General features: G+C 29.2%; 1 protein-coding gene across 2 annotated transcripts in view; it reads right to left on the reverse strand.

Moving 5' to 3' along the window:
* LOC111639654 (FERM and PDZ domain-containing protein 4-like) overlaps positions 1–8,253 on the reverse strand; it is a 169,350-nt gene that overhangs the window by 137,441 nt on the left and 23,656 nt on the right. The window lies entirely within an intron of this gene.

Consider the following 8,253-nt stretch of genomic DNA (forward strand, 5'->3'; position numbering starts at 1 on the left):
ATTTAGCTTCAGGACTCACATTTACAACCATTGTAACAAGGATTTAGCTTCAGGACTCACATTTACAGCCATTATAGCAAGCATTTAGCTTCAGGACTCACATTTACAACCATTGTAACAAGGATTTAGCTTCAGGACTCACATTTACAGCCATTATAGCAAGGATTTAGCTTCTGGACTCACATTTAGAACAAGTTTAGAAGAGATTTATCTTACTAATAAATTAAATCTATTCTAAAATGACACTTATAATTTATGATTTTTGAAAATAAATTTTATTATTTTTTAAATTAAATATTTATTGAAGTTTTATATAATAAATTCTTCTATACTCAAATTTTTGAATTTTAATTTTACCTGTCAATTTTCCAACAGCAACTTTTACATCCTCCATTTTCTTTTGTGATGCCTTTATCTTATAATCAAATTTTTATTTTTTTATTAATTAAATTTTTTGATAAGAAAACATTCAATATTCAATATATAAATTTTAAAAAATATCTAAATTAAATTATTTAAAAAACAATAAAACATATATTGATTTTTCTTTTCCTTTTACTTAACTTAAACAATGAATTTTTATTGTTTAAGTTCATTAAAATTTTTGAAATATTTTAAGAATGTTATGGAGTGACATTGTAGTTACTAAATTTATAAAGCTTTATTATTTTATATGAAAAATTGTTTTGCTATTAAACATAAATAAAAATCACAAAGAATTCCTCATAATTCTTAAATTTATTCTAGCTTTACTCCTTCTTGGAAACTTTATTATGACCAAATTTAAAAGGATTGTCTAATAAAATTAACAGGATCATTTCAGAAAATGTTTTAATTATGACTTTTAGATATATTTATTTATAAAACATTTTAAAAAAGCTTGTTAACAGAGTTTTATATCTACTTTTACATACAGTCGACCCCCATATAACACTGTTGATTATTCCGTTTTATATGAATTCCATGTTGTACGAGTCACTTATATATTACAAATACGTGAGCCGTTCACAGCCCGGCACACATATTTGTAAAATCTAAGTGACTCGTACAACATGGAATTCGTACAAAACGGAATTATGAACAGTGTTACAGGCGGGTCAACTGTATTATAATTTTAGCATTTTCCATTTAATGTATTGAAATTTACATTTTCTGTTTATAAAATTGAATTTAAATACATTAAATTAAAATGAACATCAGTAATTTATCTATAATACTATCCAATGGTCAACATCTCACCATTCACGATATATATATATATATATATATATGTGTGTGTATTTTAAATTATGTATTGTATGCAGGGACTTGAGAGAAATAAATTGGATCTAGTCATAAATTTGGAACCTCATCCCCTCTTACAAAGCAATAAAAATATATGAATGAAACCAATAATTTAGACTTTTCACCACTTATCAAAAGAAATTTTAATTTATATTACTTTAGTGTCATGTTTTTTACATAAGACATTAAATTTTGGTGCCTCTGTGTCAGGAGTCCAGTCAAAATACTTCTATTGGCCTACTTCATCCAAGAGAGATGACATAAGATACAAAGAATTAATGTCTAGGACTTGAGCCAAATGGCCCCGCCGACCTCTTCAATGAGATATAAAGAATGAAATATGTAAAAACTAAGTAACGTGGAATAATTGTCTTATTTGATTTTATAGTTGAAATTAAAATGCTATTTGAATTTTCAATGTCAATTTTTATACAGCTAAATCTATAGCTAATATATAAGCTAAAGATTTAGCTTATTCACGGTATTTTATAACAGACCTTATCTTATAGTTTACTTGTCTTATCTTGTAACTGATAAAAGTACTTAAAATTTTTATGTTACTTCTAAATAAATATAAATCTAATTAAGCCACATTAATATAAATTATCTGTTTTCTATCAAGAACTTCATTTTTCATAATAGAATTCATTAAATCTGACAGTAGCCATTTTCATTCCATTACATCTTATAAATACTGTATTTCTAATCTGGTAATGATATAGGATTCAAAAATAAAAATATTTATGTCGCTATTTTGGTAGATTAAATGTGATTTTATTCAAAAATCCTGTAATTTTATTTCGAACAAAATTAATATATGGTAATTAACCTAAGTAACGTCAATAACGACAACAGAATATCCCCTTATGGCAATAAAATTAAACATTAATAAGTCATATTTTGATATTATTAACAACGCTTCCACATGAATAATATAATAATTTATAAAATTTTTAATTAAATTACTATATTTAAACTTCTAACTAATGATACATTTAACTTCAAGCAAATTCATTCATTTTTAAAATAAACTTTACTATTAAAAACTGGTATAAACTCTAAAATATATGCTTACATTTGATATTTTGGTTATTTAAATTTATTTTAAAACATTTGAATTAACTAAACTTTCAAAATTAGAAGCATAATTTTTCAAGAAAAGAAAGATGTGAGCTGAAGAGCACCAAACGTATGTCTAATTTATTTCTTAATCAGTTGAATCGACCAATCCAGATGCAAATTAGAAAGGAACACAGCTATATAAGTAAGAGGTTTGATCAGTAATTAGCAGGAATCTAAACAAACAAATTTATTATACAGTGAAATTAGTCTTTCTTTAAATTTTCAGTTTCTTTTTTAGAATAATTAACTCAAAAATTAAGTAAATATTTTTTAATTTTCAAAATAACATAGGGGCAAAGGTTATGAAGGTAANAATATATATATATATATATATATATATATATATACACTACTAAAACTCAAGTATTAAATTAAAAAAACAGACTTTATTTGACAGAAAAAACAACTTAATTCAACCCTATTTTATATAGAACGAATCAACAATATACGATCGAACCTGCAATAACGGACAATTTTATCTTCCCGTCAGTGGCCGTCGTTCAGAAGTTTGACTGTATTTTGAGGTTTCCGTTTTGAACAGGTTTTTTTTTTTTACTGTACTATAAGTATAAACAAATATATTGAGATTTGCAACAGTAAAAATTATCATCATCAAGAAACAAATATAGGGTGGACCAAAAGTCAGTTAACTGTTGTAAATACCGAATTTCTCCCTTTCTCGAATACATTGCTACTTAAACTTATATACTTTACAAAACTGACAGTGTAAACAAGTAAACAAAACACGGTTAACAGACTTTTGAGCTATCATTTACGTACGATAATGTATTTAAGTATCAACATCACGTTTTCTAAATGTATTTTAATAAATTTAAATTGTATTTTTAATAAATTCAGCTTAAAACGCTATTGTAGTAGTGCGCATTGATTGTCTCTCTCTCTCTCTCTCCTCTCTCTTCCAATAATCCCTTTTTAATTTGAACATGTTGATAGGATCATCCAAAAAAAAGGATATGAAGTGATAAAAACACAATTAGTTCCGGCTGTAATTAAACGTCAGAAAATGAATCTTTCTACTAAATATATTAAGATGCCACTTGATGCACCTAGAGAAGAAGGATGCTCTTTATAAAAAGATGCTCCTTAACATATCTTTTGATACTCCTAGAGCAGAAAGATGCTGTTCTAGAGACATATTAAGGGTGCAACTTTTTATAAAGACTGACCAAGAGACGTGTTAAGGAGCTCTAATAATAAAATTACATTAAAACGTCAAGATTTTTCTTAGCGATCAATACAAACATGTAATCAATATTTAAAAAACCCCAGGCTGGATCCGATTCAGGATTCCTCACTCGGTGAAGAAAGAAAGAAATTGTTTTATATTTAAAAGCTATCACCTGATTTTAAGTAAACAAACGATTTCAAGAAATAATTTCAACGGTTTGAACAGGTGTATTTACTGATTTTACCGTTGTTCAATATTGTATTGAATAGAAAAACAAATAGTGATAATAAATGAGGAATTTTCAAACGGAGAAATTCACCATTCATTCTTGAAAATTACGTCCCTATTCATTTACTGGAAGAGTCGTGAGGAGAACAATTCGAAAGAGGAAACACAACCTGAGACACCGGGAACGTGAATATATCACGAAAATCCAGTGTTAGCGTAACATTGACGTCACAAAACGAAATTATTATGTATTGTTTTTCCATAAAGCAGTTTACCTTCAATTCTGATAATGATCATTATGTTATTTATGCGGCAAAACTTTAAAAACGAAGGACAGATTGCGTGTTAATTCTATGACATGGAGAAGACTTCGACATGTTAATCTATGGCAGTTAACATTTACAGGAAATTCGAAAATAAAAATATATCTTTTACATATTACATCCGGTTAAAAACGGCTACAGAAAAATTAAATGTTATTAATAATTATTCGTTAAAGAAATTCGAAGTTACTTCACGCCTTTAAAACCATAATCAACAGTAGAAAATGAGTAGGAAGGACATGATTCAGGAATGAAATTAATGTTTTCTAATGATTTTTTTTATATTTAGAGGTGTGCTAGGCACTGTTTTAAGTAACAGGAGAAGTCACGTATTAGAAGGCCTCATTTGCAGGGGCCTCAAACACTTATTACAAATGATTCATTCCATTGTATTTCTTGTATTTCAAGAAGAAAATACATGAAAGTATTTAGAAGGAAGTCTTGTTTGCGGGAATCTATAGAAGCCATGATTGCTCACACGAGGACTTTCTGGTCCTATTTAGGTTTTAAAAATGTGAAGAAAACCCAGAATATTCTGCTGGATAGCCCATTGGTGAGGCACGAACCCACGTCCAGTGTTCGGTGGTTCTTTTTCACTCGGCAAATGGTGTGCTCTAGTCATTTGTGAGAGGGATCTCACAATTACAGGGATTTCAAAAACTATTGTTCATTCTGTTACATTTCCTGTATTATTTTATTTCTTGTATTGAAAATATATTACAATTCTTAATGTCTTTTCACTTGAATAAACTGTGGAAGATAAAAACCACTAAACGTGAGTTCGTGCCTCGCCAATGAGCCGTCACGTGGAGTTTTCCGGGTTTCTTCACATTTATAACATTTAAATAGGGGGCAATTTCCCTTAAAAAGTTCTCCCAGGAGACATCCTCCCTAAACAAATGAAACTAAATCTCTGAGAAAAGCAAATTCTTACCTTTCTTCGCAGGAAATAAATTAAAAAATCCAGCAAAGAGTTGAGTGACTTTCCAGGCAAAAAACAAAGGTTCAAATTGCGTGTGGCGCCATCTGTTATAAGATTTTATTTAAAAACTTTTTATATTATTAATTACTATAATACGGCAGAAAGCTTAATTTTGAGGGTAGAGATGAGTTGTAAAAATATGTAAATGCTAATAACGAGTAAAATCTTTATTAAGCGCGACCCCACTCCAGATATGGGACACGATCCCCTCTATTTTCCCAACCCCTCCACCAATAACCACTAAAATTTAGTAGCATCAATATACCTAATACACAAACCTCCCTGCAAAATTTCAGAAATTTTCGACAAAAGGCATAGGAGTTATTAAGCTTGAAATTGTGTAAAAAAAAACACAAAAAATCGCACGCCCTTAAATAAATTTCATGTCCATTACTAAAACAATGGACATGAAATTTATTTAAGGACTTAAATCTGCCAACAGCATATCATTACGTAGATTTTAAAGTAAATTATATTTATTTATTCGAATTTTTATAAATGCAATTTAAAGATATTCGCCAGAATGCAACCATGCAAGATATCAATCTGAGCTTTTTGAATTAGCAAAAGTAGCATGCCGATTTCGTTAATCTTTCCGCTCTTTTGAACACTAATTAGACTCGGTTCCCAAGAGGAGAACACAACTCTCAGGTCTTTCTACCAGTTAACTATTGACATAGCATTCATTCAACTGAAAATGCATCGCTTTAAACAGTTCCTTATTCAGATTTCCAGTATATAATTCCTGATATTCACTTTTATTTGGAGATGAAATAGTAATAATATTAAAGGAAGTAAAATTCAATAAAGGGGGGAGTAAACTCAGCTTAAATACACAGCAATTATTACATCGAGGTATATTATATTTTTTTTTAAACCAGAGCAATATTTGTAGGTTAAAAAATTCAATTTGAACTATACTCGAAGGGGATGAAATCACGGATATTAAATTACAATTTAGTTTTATTTTCTTAGAGAGTAAAAGTTGTAATTGTTTGTTTGTTTGTATATGGCAGGGCGACACGTGGGAAGACTTTCTATAGGAATTGGCCCCTATTTAGGTGATTTATAAACGTGAAGAAAACCCGGAAAATATCACTTGGCCAGCGACTTGTTTAGTGGATGAACCACTAAACAAGTCGTTGGTTCACACCACCAGTGTTTAGTGGTTTCATCCATTTGGTCACTGGTGAGCCTATTGTAATTTGTTTCGTGAAATTTATTTAAATAAATAAGAAAATATTTCACTTGAAGCAAAATGCCGTCGACTTTAAACGTTAGAATCCCCATCTTGCATAAAACCTTAAGCCACAGATCTTCATGAAGATCAATGGCATAATTAAAATATAATTTGTTTTCTTAGAAAAGAGGTGTTTGTTGTAATTTGTTTCATAAAATTTATTCAAATAAACAAGATAATACTTCACTTGAATTAAAATACCATCAATAAAAACATGAGAATCCCTCTTCTTGCAGAAACTTTATGCCATTGATCTCCGTGAAGATCAATGATATGACGCTATTATTATAAATAAAACAGAATATTTGTCTAGTATAATTATAAAATATACCATAAGAAACTAACATCCTGATATGGTATATCTAAAAATACACATGGAATTCTTTCATCATTACATCATTATTTTCTAGTTAAGATGTAATGATGAAAGAATCCAAATATCTCCAAGCATTACATTGTAGTTTGTAAGAAACAAAAACAAATAAGAACTATTATTATATAGAAATAACGTAATAAATATTTATATATTCATAGTAAAAATATCAATCTATTCCAGTTATTAATTAAAAGAAAAGGAGCAGTTTACGTTCCACTGAAAGCTAACACCTTAAAAAACCAGTTTGACCCTATGCAATAAGAAATAATGATACATATAAAGATGTGAGGCCCTAAGCTATAGATCCATAACGCAAGGCCCTAAATTGCAATTTGTTTAGTCCTTCTGTCAGAGCCCTTTAAAAAGGGATTTTAGAGAAAAATCTCAATTTTTAAAGGGACTTTTTGGGAGATAATTACGGGTAAATTCCGAATTTAAGAGGTAACCTGACTTCTATTAGGGAGAAAATGTATACCTTAATTTAAAGTAATGCTGGATATTTACCATTTTAATTAATATGCCCATCAGTTAGAAAATTCAGAAATGAATTTTCTTTTAAGAGAATACAAAGCAGAAAGGAAAACAAAGTTTTTTTTAAGACATTAAATAACAGAAATTTCTATTTAATATACATTTTATCTAATTTTTTTTTCTTCTTCTTCTTCTCTTCCCCTAACCTAATTTGATGTTTTACGGCCTATATATTTTATTCACGAATCCACGTGACAATATAATGGCTATTTTATACTGAATGAGAAATGCTAGCAAAGGCAGAAAGTCACACTAAAAAAAAACTGTATCAGATAACGTCATATCCGGCAGAATATGATCGTTTTGCCAATCGCATTCAAAATTTCACCGGATATGACGCAATGTCGTTTGAATCAACTTTAAAATTTACTAAAGTATTCGCTGCAATTTTTTATACGATTACTTTCGCTTTTAACGTGTTTGTGCTTTTTGAAATTATTTTTTAAGCGTGTAAAAAAATAATAAAATTATTACGTTTCTTAATTCTTAAATTATGCGCATCTAGGATTATATCAGCACTTATATTAGAATCATTTTATTTAATAGTTATTTCAGGACTCACAATTTACAAGCATTTTAGCAAGGATTTAGCTTCAGGACTCACATTTAGAACCATTTTAGCAAGGATTTAGCTTCAGAACACATTTACAACCATTGTAACAAGGATTTAGCTTCAGGACTCACATTTACAACCATTGTAACAAGGATTTAGCTTCAGGACTCACATTTAGAACCATTTCAGCAAGGATTTAGCTTCAGGACTCACATTTACAACCATTGTAACAAGGATTTAGCTTCAGGACTCACATTTACAACCATTGTAACAAGGATTTAGCTTCAGGACTCACATTTAGAACCATTTCAGCAAGGATTTAGCTTCAGGACTCACATTTACAACCATTGTAACAAGGATTTAGCTTCAGGACTCACATTTAGAACCATTTCAGCAAGGATTTAGCTTCAGGACTCACATTTACA

The sequence above is a fragment of the Centruroides sculpturatus genome, unplaced genomic scaffold (assembly GCF_000671375.1).
Source record: "Centruroides sculpturatus isolate CEXI.00-Female unplaced genomic scaffold, Cexi_2.0 scaffold212, whole genome shotgun sequence".
NCBI lineage: Eukaryota > Metazoa > Arthropoda > Arachnida > Scorpiones > Buthidae > Centruroides > Centruroides sculpturatus.